This window comes from Chrysochloris asiatica, unplaced genomic scaffold, assembly GCF_000296735.1.
Source record: "Chrysochloris asiatica unplaced genomic scaffold, ChrAsi1.0 scaffold00076, whole genome shotgun sequence".
Classification (NCBI taxonomy): Eukaryota; Metazoa; Chordata; class Mammalia; order Afrosoricida; family Chrysochloridae; genus Chrysochloris; species Chrysochloris asiatica.
Window position 1 is genome coordinate 2,135,163 of NW_006408594.1, and position 14,139 is coordinate 2,149,301.

Below are 14,139 nucleotides of genomic sequence, written 5' to 3' on the forward strand. Positions count from 1 at the left end.
GGCGGCCCTGCCCCAGGCCCAAAGGGCATCTGGCTTGAAGAGGTGGCCTCACCCAATGGTACCACCAGCATGTCTGGGAGTGTGTGTGTGTGGGGGTCCCTGAGAATTGTTGGTGCCCTGAGCTTCGTTTGTGAGGGGCAGGTGTTTGGGGAGCTGACTGTTCTCTCCTTACCTCAGCTCTCTTACCCTAGCCTGGCTCTTCCAACAACTTGGAACCATAGGGTATGGAAACACACGCTTCCCCAACACCATCTTTCACCCACAACTGGTAGTGGCAGTGAACCCCCTCCAAGAATTCTGATAGGGTTGCCACCGCTATGATTACTGTAAGAAGGATGAGGAAACCAAGGCTTAGAGAGGTTTAGTAACTTACCTAAGGCCACACAGCTCTTTAGTGGAGGAGCCTGTCCGAGTCCTAAGAGGCTTCTGACCATGCACGGTCCACTCCCCATCACCTCCTTTTCAGGCCTTTCTCTGACCAGCAGGATGAAGCAGTTTTCTATTTCCCCCAAGTGACCAGGGATAGCGGAAGCCTAGTTGGGACAGTGGGGGCAGGGAGAAGACCATGAGAAAGATCATGTTTATAGGGTCAGGGTCTGGGGGGCTGTTTACAGATGGTGCCTTATTAAATTCTCATTCCAAACCAGTCTTGGCAGCAGCGGTATTGCCCCCATTTTACAGGTGAGAAAATTGAGATCCAGGGAGGGAGTCACTTGTTGGGAGTTCCATAGTTCCAAAGTCAAGATGAGGTTTGTACCCAGATTGTTGCTGTTGGTAAGTACCGTGGAGTCAGTTCTGACTCATAGTGACCCTGCACAGGGTTTCCAAGGCTATAAGTCTTTACGGGAGCAGAAAGCCTCATCTTTCTACTGCGGAACTGCTGGTAGTTTCAAACTGCTGACCTTGAGGTTAGCAGCCCAATTCGAAACTACTACGCTACCAGAGCTTCTCTGAACCCAGATTGTTGTTGTTGTTAAGTGCTGTCGAATCGATTCCGACCCATAGCAACACTGTATATGGTTTCCCAGGAGCAGCTTGGTGAATCTGAACCGCCGACCTTGAAATTCAAACAGCTTTGCAGTTTGCCGCATTAACCCACAGCGCCACACCAGGACTCCCAGATTAGCCCCTCTCAAAGTCCTTTTCTCCACACCAGTGTCTGAAGGGTTAATAGGGATTCCAAACACAGAGCACTAGTCTCCCTGCTAAAACTGAACATTAGGCCCAGAAGCTCAAGAAGGCATGGCAGGCTGCATGCAGTGAGGGAGGGCTAGATGTGGGAGCACCGTTGTCAGAACATTTTCCCTACTCTTGGAGGATGGCAGGACAGTCATTCAGGGGCTGAGGAGCAGCTCCAATATGGGGTACCCACCCCCCAGTGCAGTAGACAGGGCCCTTGTCCCTCCCCTGGTGGCACTTGCTGCCAACCTCCCATTCCAGACAAGATCTGGTGATCCCGTCCACCCCCAGGCCTCTGCCAAGGCTGGTACGCTGGTGCTGGCACCAGAAAGCGACATTCCAGAGGCCCCTCACCTCCCTGCCAACCCCAGATTCTTGGCAGAGAGGGAGAGCAGGGGCTTCTGGGAGACACAAGGCAGGGGAACACCTGCCCATGAGGTGTTTGAGGAACCAGGCTGCGAACCCCTAGGGGGCATCCAAGCTGACTCCACTCCTATAGGACCCTGGGTAGGGGTGACAGTACAGCCCACAATTGGAAACCAAGAGGATTAGGGTGAGGCCAAACCCCAAAACAGCGCCTGTTGTGCTGATCCCAACTCACAGTAACACCATACTTGTCAAGAGCAGAGCTGCGCTTTGTAGCATTTTCAATGCTGTGGCCTTTCAGACATAAGAGTGTTCTTCTGAGGTGTGTCTGGGTGAACTTGAACCTCCAATCTTCCAGTTAGGGTATTACAAAGTGGCCTATAAAAGCTGATTTAAAGAGCCTGAGAGGTCTGACAAAGAAAGATGAGCAATCTGCTTCTGAAAACGGTTCCAGCCCTGGAAACCCTAAGTTGTCCGTTTTACTGTTCTACAAGGTCACTATGTGTCCGAAGGAACTTGATGGCAAGGGATAGGTTACAAAGACATGTTCTTGCTCAAGTGACAAAGTACCTCTGTCTGCTACTCTAAGAGGTTTATTCACACCAGGCTCTGACTTAGCTGTGTGACCTTGGAGAAGATGCACCCCCTCTCTGAATCTCTTTCCTCATTTCCACCTGAGAGGACTGCGGCAGGTCATTTAGAAGGGGCCCGTTAGTGAATGTCTCAGGATGCTGTTTCTATTACTCTAAGATGGTAAGACTGTAGCCCCTTCCCCATCTCTGGTCTCTACACAGGGACCAGACAGACCCTTTTAAACTGGTGAGTCATGGCCCGGGCTCCCTGTTAACACCCTGGGGGCAGGGGGTGCGGTCTCTCACACAAGAATGTAACCCTTTCTCCCCTCCTTCTAGCCACTTGCCTCCTGGAAGCGCCTCAAGCCGAATTTCTTCTCTCCTGAGGACGCCTGGCCTGAGGGTTCAGCCCCACCCTGATCTTCGAATAGTTCCTTCAGGTCATCCAAGTCTCAGCTCAAATGTCACCTCTCAGAGAGGCCTTCCCTGACCCCTGCTCCCACCTGCCAGGTTCTCTGAGCCATCTCCTTCTGAGACGATTTTAATTCCTGATTGCCCCCTTTTCTTCCAGAATGTCCACTGGCACGAAGGTCAGCGGACCAGCATGCAGCAGGCACTTGATAAGGAGTTTTGAATGAATGACCGTGGGCTCTGTGTTTCTGCCTCAAAGGCCTGGATGTGCCCAGGACCCTGGCACTTCACTTGGTCTTATTCCCAGAGTATGTGTCTTTCCTGAGTCCTCCTCACCAGGCTGGTGGCTCAGGTGGGACTCAGCTCTGGCCAGTAGTCAGTACCAGCAGCTGGAGGGGAGGATGGAGGGAGGGAAGACCTTCAGTCCTGATCCCCATACTGCTCTGCTCCCCAGGCCTGGAAACCCCCTAGGTGGGCGGTTCCGGGGTGATCTCATTGCCTCGAAAGAAGGGAAGCAGGGTCAGGAAAGGCAGGGTGCATCAGATGGGCTAAATTTAGAACGTTTGGTTCAGCTCCTGCTGGACAATATTCCTGGAGTTCCCATTGTTTGTGAGGGGCCAGAGGGCAGACTGCCCACTGAATAGCTAGATCTGAGCCATGCCAGGCTGTCTGGGCAGTGGGTGGGGTGGCCCTCTCCCTGCTGGGGGGAGCAGCTGTGCCAGGGGTCAGGGCAGAGCCTGGTAGGGTAGACTAAGGACAGATGTGGTGGGGGATGCATCAAAGCTGAGGAGGGGGCCCTGGACCTACTCAGATGTGGGTCCCACATTTGAGATGATCATTCTTTCTTCAACCTTTCATGTTCTGTGACCAGCAAGAATCCTGAGGTTTGGACCCAGGGAACAGGTTGCTTGAAGGCCACACGGCCACCTGTATGCAGACTCCCAACCCCAGACATAGCTCTGATCTCCCCATCAGGCCAGCTGGCCACAGGTGGACAACAGAGGATGCCTTGGCCTGCGCAGGCTCCAGAACTTGTTGCCATGGCAACCCAGGGTCCAGGCTGTGATGCTTTGGAGGTGAGCTGGAGCTGAGGACTTCCTTGGGTCAGAAGGCAGAGGCTGGGGCTGGCCTCTGACCTGGGCCTACTGGAGCCAGGGGTTGACCACACAGCCAGGCAGCCCAAGGAGAGATGGGGAGGCCTGGCAGGGGTAGGCTCAGCAGGCCAAGCTCCAGGGATTTTCTTGCTCCTGTCTGAGCCCCCACTTGGACCTATCAAATCCCACTGAGGCCCCAGGGGGCCCCTTCGGCCACCTTCCACAGACATGGGGGAGAAGACCAGAAGTCCTGAGGAACCTGCTCTTTTTGCAGACAAGCAGCAGACAGGGAAAGGGCCCACTGATGCACCCTGCCCACCCCCTCGTCCCCCACAGACTCCCTATTCCAGGTGGGTTAACTGAGGGTCTGCTGGAGGAAGAGGCTTGTCTGAGACCCTATCTATACAGGACAGCAGCTTCCTGGGCCCTGCCCACAGCCATCCCTAGGAGCCAGTCTCCTCCACTTGCAGCCCCACTGCCCAGCCAGGAGGCGGCCCAGGCTGCTCCGAACTTCACACTGTGACTCATGTTATCATGTTCTCAGGGCTGAGTAACCACCTGAGTTATTTATACTCTAGCTTAGCAGGCTTCCTTCCCTCCTCCCAGAACTCGGGCAGAGAGGACGGGTGGGGGTGGGGAGAAACTGGGGGGGGGGTATGTGGACTGGAAGAAGCCAGCTGAGTCCCGCCTCCCCCCACATCCACTCCCCTGGTGTACCACCTCCGTAAATCACCCAAAAATAGCCACAAATGTCCCAGCACAACAGGACGGGCCTGGATCTATGGCATGGGCATATAGGTATGGGGAGGGGGGAATCCCTTTCCCCAGCGAGTCACCGTCTGGAAAAATAAAGAAGGAAAAAGCTGAAATTTTTTCCTTCTATCAAAACAGGAAGGAGCCAGGGGAGGCAGGGAGTGGAGGGGGGTGGGGGGGAGGGGGAGGCCTAGATATACCGTTGCCCTGTGGTGGTCTTCAGGGAGGGCAGCCCCTCGGTGTCCACCTACAGGCCCACTGTTGGGACTGAGGTCCTGGTGTGTCCTGTGTGGGCTCCGTAGTCCCATGTTTGTGGACAGTCATGCACACACACAGATGCCCATGTGTATATAGCTGAGTGCCCCCACAGTCCCTATACACGGGAGGAGGAGGGTCTGCCTTCCTGACCTACTTAACTTCCCCTCTCTCTCCTTGAGCCCTGTGACACCAGTTAAATGCAGTTTGACTTCTGCCCAGCAAGGTGGGCCTCAGTTTCCTCCCCCACTGAGATGTGGTCATTTCCATGCTGTGGATGGACTTTGTGACCCTAGTGCCTCATCCCAGGGAGGGGAATCAGAACCACAGCTATGGTTACTGGGTGGGTGACCCCCATCACCAAATGGGGCCAATTCTAGGAACATCTGCAGGAGGCAGGGCCATACAGCTGGGAGGTGGGGGTGGCTGGGCTGGGTGATAATTAGGGCCTCCTCAGCACTGTTTTCATTCAAGCAAGGATGAAGGGGGTCCTGTCAGGAGGAGGGAGATGGGGAGGAAGGCGTAGGTAAGGTAAGAGTGGGGAGCGGTGGGGGAGGAGGTGAGCCCAGTCTCTCCCTGGCCTCTGGTTCTTACCTGGGCCTCTGCAGGGCCCTGCCTGGCAGCTGTGGGTGCAGCCTTCTCTCGGAGAACATTATGCCCGTGACTGTAAGGTTACTATTGAGACCATTAGTCATTCCCATTGGGCTGCCCTCTGTTTGCTCATGGACTTACATAACAGCTGCCACCTTCCAAGGGTGTTTGTACAGTTGTCTCTGTCTTTCTGTCTGTCTATCCACCTGCCTGCCTCGGCCTGTAAGCATCCCCAAGGGCAGGGGCTCCCAAAAGGTGAGCTGGCAGTAAGCCTGTCTTCCAGAGGCTAACCCTCTGGGCTCTGTGTGAAGCACGGCTGAACATACACCTCACAATCAAATCCTGGTGGCTCCCCCATTCGACAGATCAGACACTGAGACCTCCAACTTCAAGTCCAGTGCTCATGCCTAGCTCCTTTAGCACTGGAGGTGGTTCTCTGAAGACCCCCTTTCTGGTTCATAGCTGGTCTCAACCACCTCTCCAAAACACTTTCTCATCTGAGGATCACATGCTTCACTTTTCCTGGCTATTTGGGCAACTGGTTCAGGAGAGTTGATGTATTAGCCTGGACCATAAGAAACTACCAAGGTTTGACTATCATTTTTCCTATTTTAAAAAATACACACTAAGGTTACCATTTTAAGCGTTTCTGAGTATATAACTCAGTAGCACACAGCAAGTCACAACGCTGTGTAACCATCACTAATTCCGTAACTTTTCATCCCAAACAGAAACACTGCATCCCTTACATGGTCCCTGCCTGCTTCTCCCGCCTCCCTGCGGTTCATGCACTTTCCTACTTTCTGTCTCTATGCATTTGCCTATTTGGATACTTCATAGAAGTGAGGCCATATAATGTTTTGTCTTTCTGTGTATGACTTACTTTGCTCAGCATAGAGTCCTAGCTTGACACTGTAGGATAAGCACCGGACTGCCAAATACCAGGGTCAGCAGTTTAAACCCACCGGCCGCTCCTTGGAAACTATACAGGGTCACTATGAGTCTGAACTGACTCAATGGCAACCACCACCAACAACAACAACAAAGTTCACCATGTTGGGATGGTCTCAGAACTTCTTTCCTTTGAGTGGTTGAATGCTACTCCATGGTACATGGTATGGACAGATCACACTTGTGCTGTTATCTGTTGATGGCCCACTGGACTGCTTCCACCTTTGTTGTTGTGATGTGCCATGGAGTCGGTTCCGACTCATAGCGACCCGGTACAGGGTTTCCGAGGCTGTAAATCTTTACGGGAGCAGAAAGCCTCATCTTTCTCCCATGGAACAGCTGGTAGTATCAAACTGCTGACCCTGAGGTAAGCAGCCCGATTCGTAACCACTACACTACCAGAGCTTCCACCTTTAGGTACTGTGAATACTCCGGCAACAAACATCTATCACCAAGTATCTGTTTGAGTCTGTTTTCAAGTTTCAGCTTGTTCTTTGGGCCAGTGTTTCATCAATTATACTGGACACACGATCCACCGGGCATCTTCTTCAGATGTAGCGTGTGGCTCAGCGGGTCCAGGGCAGGCCTGCCTGGGTGTGCCTCCAGGTGCAGCAGTGGCTAGTGGTCCGAGGACCACACTCCAAATAGTTTCAAGAAGAATGATAAAGATGTGTGCTGAGCAGTGAGCTGAGCCAGGCTCGGGGCTAATGCTTTGACAGCTACTTCACCCTCACGCCTTGCAGCAAATCTGGTTATCTTCCACAAAACCATGCTGATGTCCTAATCTCTGCAGTGGTTATCTCCAGTTTACAGATGACAAAACTGAGGCTGAGGGAAGCCGGTGCTCAGCCCAAGGGCACACAGTCAGTAGCTGGCCTAACTAGCACAGCCAGACCTATGGGACAAATCCACCAAATCTTTGTCCATTAAGCCAAGCCCTTGCAGAGGTTCACGGTACCAATCTGAGAGGCTCACACCTGGCTGGGGAGCTGAAAGCTGGACTCCAGGAAGCAATGGGAAGGGACAGCTTGTGATGTCTGGGAACTCCCCAGTGGGCAGATAGAGCAGGTGAGGAAGATGGTCAGTCCTGGGCTGGTGGCAAGAGGCATGAAGGGCAGTCTCCACTGCCAGTGAGTGGGAATTGAATAATAGTGACACCATGGGACCGGGAAGAACTTCCCCACAGGGTTTCCGAGGCTGTTTGTCTTTATGGAAGCAGATTGCCTCAGCTTTTTCCCATGGACCTGCTGGTGGGTTCAAACTATCAACTTTCCAGTTTAACTGCTGCTCTACCAGCGCTCCTTTAAAAAACAAGACCACTGCTGTTGAGTTCATTCAATGTCTAGCCAGCCCGCAGGAGAGAGCAGAACTGAGCCAAGGGCGTTTCCTAGGCCGCCATCTTTGCTGAGCAGCATGCCATGTGGCTCTGACGGAGGACCTGGTGGGCTCAAGCTCTTGTCTACAGCACCGTTTCTCTTCCCAGTTTCCAGCGGTTCCAGGCTTCCGCCTCACATGGCATCCTTCCTGCGTCCCTCTGTCTGTCCTCTTTCCTAAGGACACCGCTTATGTGGGATCAGGACCCTTCCTGCACCAGACTGACCTCAGGGTGACTGAAAACACCTCCAAGATCCTGTTTCCAAACCAGGTCATGTTCGCAGGTATCAGAGACTAAGACTTCAACATGTCTTTCGTGGGGGGACAGAATTCAATCCATCACAGGGATCTTGGACAGCAATTCCATGGCAGATCTTCTCCCAAAGGGGAGGATTCCAAATGGTGGTGGGATGGAGGGAGTCTAATGAGGGTGGGGGCTTGGGGGCAGGAAGATGAAAGGTGAGGACACGGCTAATCCACAATGCTGTGGCTGTCCTTTCAGCATCCCCTAGGCTGCTCTGACCAGTGTCAGATCCAGAATGGGGGCAGTGCATCTTCAGTGAGGGGTCTGTACCCAACACTCACCTGGGTGCCCTCCCTAGACATGGGTGGGGCTTAGCCAGAATCTGCGGGCAAGCAAGGGGTAGGGTCCAGGTAATCTGGGCAGGTGTGTGGGTCTCCCATCTTCTGCCCACCTCCTGGCAGACAGGTGCTGAGGTCGAGCGCAGTGATGTGGTCACAGGATGTCAAGGGTTTACGTTCTCGCTCTGCCCTCCCTCACTCTCACTTTGGGGCCAGCTGCTCTGGTGAATGTGAGTGGGAACATTGCTCTCACAGGCATTTGGTGAGGCTTAAAGGAGCTTTGAACCCCAAGGACTTCGAGGACTCTGCCTGGCATACCATGAGTGTTAGGAACATTAATGAGGATGTGTGACTTACACCATGTGGACTTCCCATGTTTCTGCCAGACCTGTCATGTTTCCTGAAGCCATCCTCCTACCCTAGCAAGATGATTCTTGGCTACCTGCCCCCCATCCCCCCTCCACTGTTCCCATCCCTTCCCAGAGTCCCCAATGGAATCTTGGAACAAGGCAGAAAGAACAGCATGACTTGGAAACAGATGCTAACCGGGATCTAGTACAGAGCTTCCACCTTGGACAGCAACAGCTTCACATCCCCCTCCCCCAAGTCCCTGGGTCTCTGATTCCAACTCCACATGGTACTCCCACCCCCACCCCCCATCTAACCCCTATACGTTCTGTATGCGTCAGGACATGAACAAGGTCAGGTGGCTCTGATTTGGTTCACCCTGGTGTATTCATGTACCAGGGAGGTGGCCAAAGTGACCATCAGCGTTGGATCCCGAGTTCAGATCCTGTGCTACCACTTTCTCCCTGGGTGGTCTGGGTAGGCAGTGCCCCTTTCTGAACCTCAGGCCCTCCCCACTCCCCAGATGGACAGACTGGAGTTTCAGCTCCACAGGACAGGCAGGGGCTCAGCCAGCCTTGCTTCCTCACTGGCAGAATGCAATCTGCCTACCTATGAGCACCGGTGAAGTGCTCAGCGATGGGACAGATGCTGTGGGTAAGAGCACTGAAGCCCAGGAGGTGGGCAGAAGACGGAGAGCCTGCCCTTATGGATGGAGGTGGTGGGGGTCCCAGTACTAGGCCCTGGCTGGGACATCTCCCTGTCCATCTGACCCAGCTTCCGTCACCACAGGAGGGCTTCAATCCATTTCCAGTCAGCGTCCAGGGCAGGTAGACCCAAGCTTCGTCCAAACATCCTCTTCCGTGTCTGGAGTCCGGAGGAGCTAAAAATGCTCCTGCTTGGCCCCAGGAAAACAAGCCCCGCCCTTCCATGGCTTTGTGTACAAGATACAAGGCCTTGGCCTCGTAGGCAGGTGGTGGGCTCACAGGCTGACCAGGCCCCAGTCGGTCTGTCTGCCTGCCTTCCTCTCTGGTTCTCACAGCTGTCTGCAGTGGCCAAAGCCTTATCCGAGTGAGGTCGGGGACTGCGTGAAAGGACACTCCTAACCCCCACTGAAGTGCCTGGGGCCTGTCCCGGCTGGGGACCCTCTGTTATGCCTGGCTGGGAGTTCAGATGAGAGAGACAGCTGAGAGTCATCATGATGGTCAGGCCAGTAGCTAGCATTGTAGACCACCCACTCTGTGCCAGGCTCGACTAGCAGCACTCCTCCAACCCCGTGAGGGAGCGGTTATTTACTGTTGCCCCCATTTGACATATGAGGAAACTGAGGCTCAGGAAGGTTAAAGCCACTTGCTCAAGGTCACAGAGCTGATAAAGTCTAGAGCAGGGCTTAGAAACCATACTATCTCTGAATGGGCATAGAAGACAGTAATCCCTCCCTCCCTGGGTGATCATTTGGGTGAAAGACAAGAGAGCACCTTACAGGTAGCCAAAGGCCTTGTACAGCGGGAGCAGGGGACAGTGAGGCGTCTGGGAGGAGGCCCATCAAGGCCACTTGGTTGGGAGGAGAGGATGGGTTTTTCCATCAGAAAGTATGGGGCTAGGGTTTCAGGCCATTTGTGGTATGGCCTTGGACTGTCATCAGTTGGGAGCCCCAATTCTTCCTTCTCCACTGGGGGGATGTCCTGGGAGTGCGGCCTGTGTTCTCCAGGTAGGCACAGGTATGTGGACAGTGTTGGTCCCACCCTGCTAGACTTGCAGTGTAGCTAACCCTTGGGATGGAGCCTGACTCCTTCCTTAGCATTTCCTCACCCAACCAGGACCCCGGCCCCCATTCCCGAGCATGAGACTTTTAATGGATGGGGCTTGGGTTGTACTAAGCGCTCAGTCCAAGAAGCCCCCAGCACTGGGCAGGCCCCACCTGAGCACTTAACCCAGGGATATGACCACTTGTCTCTTCTCCATAGCCCAGACCTGACAAGGGGGCGGAAAATTATGGGGTATGAGCACCCCACATATCTGGTCCCAGTGTAGAAGATGGGCGCAGGCCCTTCTAGCCCTGACATGCCAAGATTGTCCATCTTCAGGTTGTAGGGTGGCCCTCAGACCCCTCTGTGGCTCTCCCCACCCCAAGCAGGGTCTGGCATCTGCCACGATGGGTCAGGACTCACAGGGAGAAGAGGTAGGGTGTTTCCACATCGATTCATTCCTTCAGTTTACAGCTTCTGAGCAACTACTGTATGCTCGAGCAGTTTAGTGCTGGAGATGGATGTTTAAATGGACAAACAACATGACAAACCCAGAATGAGCACTGACTTCAGCCTGGGGGCAGCTTCCTGGAGGTGGGGTGGTGCTGGGTGGGCTGTGTGGGCAGAAGACAAAGGTGGAGGTATTTAGAGGGACAGACCCACAGGACATCTGCAAGGAGTAGATGCAGGATGGGGGTCCCCTAAGCATGATATTCAGGGTCTTGGAGCCATGTGGCAGAAGTCTTGAATAGCCCTGCCATTTCTAATCCTTGTACAAAGACATGTGGAGTATAATGACCTGTGTCTATCTCATCTAGAAGGCTGGGCGATCACTGAGCAACAGAATTCCTCATCCCATTCCCCAATGCTTCCCACAGATGTGCACACAGCAGGTGCTCAATAATGCTGCTCTAAGTAGCCACCCCTGTCTCCCCCCGCCGGTCCTAAGCAAGTCCATTGCTAGAGGCTGAACCCTTTGCACCCATGGTAGAGCCCATATTGGCCCTGCACTTTTCAGTTGCCAAAGCCCATTTACACATATGAATGCACTTGCTGCTTGTACACGCCCTTTGCACAAAGTGTCACTGTCGTCATCACCATCATCAGCAGCAGCACGGCATGGTCCTTTTCGTGTGTGGGCTCTGCAGCTGGACTGCCTGAGCTCAAGTCCTGGTTCCATCACTTAGTAGCTGTATGACCTTGAGCAAGTAGCTTTGCCCCTCTCTGTGCTTCAAGAGTAGAGCAACATAGAATAGGAAGAGCAATCAAGAACAATAGCAACTATTATCATCCTGGAGAGCATGCGGCTCCATAAGATAAGCACCACTAGATTGAGAATCACAAGGTTGGCAGTTCTAGCACACCCATCACTCTGCAGGAGAAAGGTGAGGCTTTCTGGTCTCACAAAGATTTAGTGTTGGAAACCCTATACAGAGTCTCTATGAGTTGGATCCAACTGGAAGGCACTTAACAATGACATTATCAACCTATTTGTACATAAGGACACAGATCAAGGAAGGGTAAAGTCAAGACCAAGGTCACCCAGGAGCAGGGCTTTCTCTCTTGAGTCTTTAGACTTCAGATCTGGTATTTGGGGAGTATTGTTCCACATTACTCTGTACCCCTGTCGTTCCCTTTTGTGCCGGACTCCTAACTTGTCTGTTAATACATCTATTTGTCTCTCTGGGTGGAGGACTTTTCCAGGGCACGGGGGCCAGAGTTCTTCATCTACACTCCTATTAGCACTCTGACTGGTTCCGAGCTGTCCCCCAGTGTCTGGCCACTAGTCAGCACTGGATGCTCAATTGCAGGAAGGATGACCTGCAGGCATTAATTCACTGAAGCTTCTAGATCCCTCCATGGGTACAGATTCTTTCCGGTACAATCACGCACACATAGTATCAGCCTGGACATGTGGATACTATAATGAAGCTGTCAAACATCACCCCAAAGGTTTCCCTGTGCCACGCTGAAATCTCTCCCTTCTACAATGTATAGATTCATTCCCAATTTATAGATTTATAGAGGGAACATGGAGACACGCAGTAACCTTCCAGACACCCAGCTAGCAAGTGGCCAGGATTCGAGCCTAGGTACCTAACGCCCAGCTCACCTCCCAGCCACTGTGTCCAGTTGCCTAGGTAGCAATGGGGACCACTGCATTTTATGAAGACAGCCAGTATTATTGGCTGTGTCTGAGGGCCTGTGGCCTGAGCCGACACCCCCAAAGGGATGCATTTGGGTACAAAGGGCAGAGACAGTGCAAGGCGATGAGGCACAGGTGTTCTAAAGCCAGATAGCCTGGTGGTATATTGAGCCTGTGGGTCCTGCGTTGGATGCTGGGTGCAGTGGGCGTGGGCGTGACTCCGCGACTGTAACAATGTGATTGCTGAAGGCAGGGACATAGCAGCTCCAGAGGTGGGGGGGCGGGAGGCGTGAACTGTGCCAGGGAGGATGTGGGGTGGGCCTGAAACTGGGGGATGAGGAAGGTAGTAAACATCAGGGTGACTGGGGGAATCGTGATGTCGCCTGAGAGGATGCTGCAGGGATGTGGGGGGTTGTGTGACTTTGCAGTTCAACAAATTCAAATTCAGTGAATGCTGGCAGTGCCTGTCGCGCATGCCAGGCAACCAGCTAGGAGGAGGAGACTGGACCCAGACTGCTGCTTAATGGTAGCGGCTGCAGGGCTTGCTGGGTTCACCTTGGGGCTGGTGAATGGTTTGCAGGGTGGTTTGTGTCGGAATGGCATTAAATCCTCACTTTGTTGTTGTTAGGTGCCATCCAGTCGGTACCGCCTCATAGAGGCTGAATAAAGGCCAGAAGAAGGGAAGTGACTTGCCCAAGGTGACCCAGCAGAATGTGAACCCAAACTGTCATGAGACCCAGCATCTTTCCACCAGGCCAGCCTCCAGGCGTGGGGTACAAATGTCTGGTCCTAGAGATATGTGGCGGGCTGGAGTGCTTAGACCCTACTCCCCCCACCCTCACCCCTGGACACATCCCACCAACCACGTGGTCTCCAACCTAGTCCACCGTTACTGCGCTGAGTGGTGAGGTGCTTGGCTGTTGCTAGTTCTCCCTTTCCGGTGGGCAGATCCTTGGACTGAGGGGCTACCCGGGCTCTAGGAGACCCTTAGGACCCCGCCACGCCCCAGGCCCTCCTGGCGCTACGCTCCCTTGCTCTCCCTCCCAGCGGCGGCGCTGACTCCAGGCCAGAAGAGAAGGCTGTCTCCACCCACCTCTCGCACTCTCCGTCTCCTTTATAAAGGCCGGAACAGCTGAAAGGGTGGCAACTTCTTCTCCTGCCGCCGGGAGCGGCCGCCTGCTTCCCTGCGCGCCCCGCAGAGCAGACCGCAACCTCCCCCGCCGCTTCCCCGAGGGCTCTCCTCCAGTCGCCAGCGCCCATCTTTCATTCCCGAGATACAGATATTTTGCGCACACACAGATACACACGCGCAAAAGGGAAGGGAAAAGAGCCCACCCTCCAGCCTCGTTGCAAAGAGAAAGCCGGAGCAGCCGCAGCTTGCAGCCCGCAGAGGACAGCCAAAGCCGTAGGAGGACTGACCGACGGATTCCCACCGCGTCCACCTGTCGGCCAGGCCCGGCCGAGCGCGCACGCCTTGCGCGGAGCAGCAGTGCCGGCCACCACCGGGGGCCCTGCGCCAGAGCGCACACGCTCCGGCCGCCCCACCAGGCTGGGGCGGGAATTTGCACCTCTCCCAGTCTGGGTGCTTGGGCCGCCGCTGCAAAGACAACTTTGGAAAAAGTTTTTTGGAGGAAGCCTGGGCTTAGAGGTGCCCAGCCTTGTCCTTTCTGATTTGGAGGACCATTCCAGAAAATGTTGCAAAAAAGCTAAGCCGGCGGGCAGAGGAAAACGCCTTAAGCCAGTGAGTGAAGACGAACCCAAAGGCTGCCGTG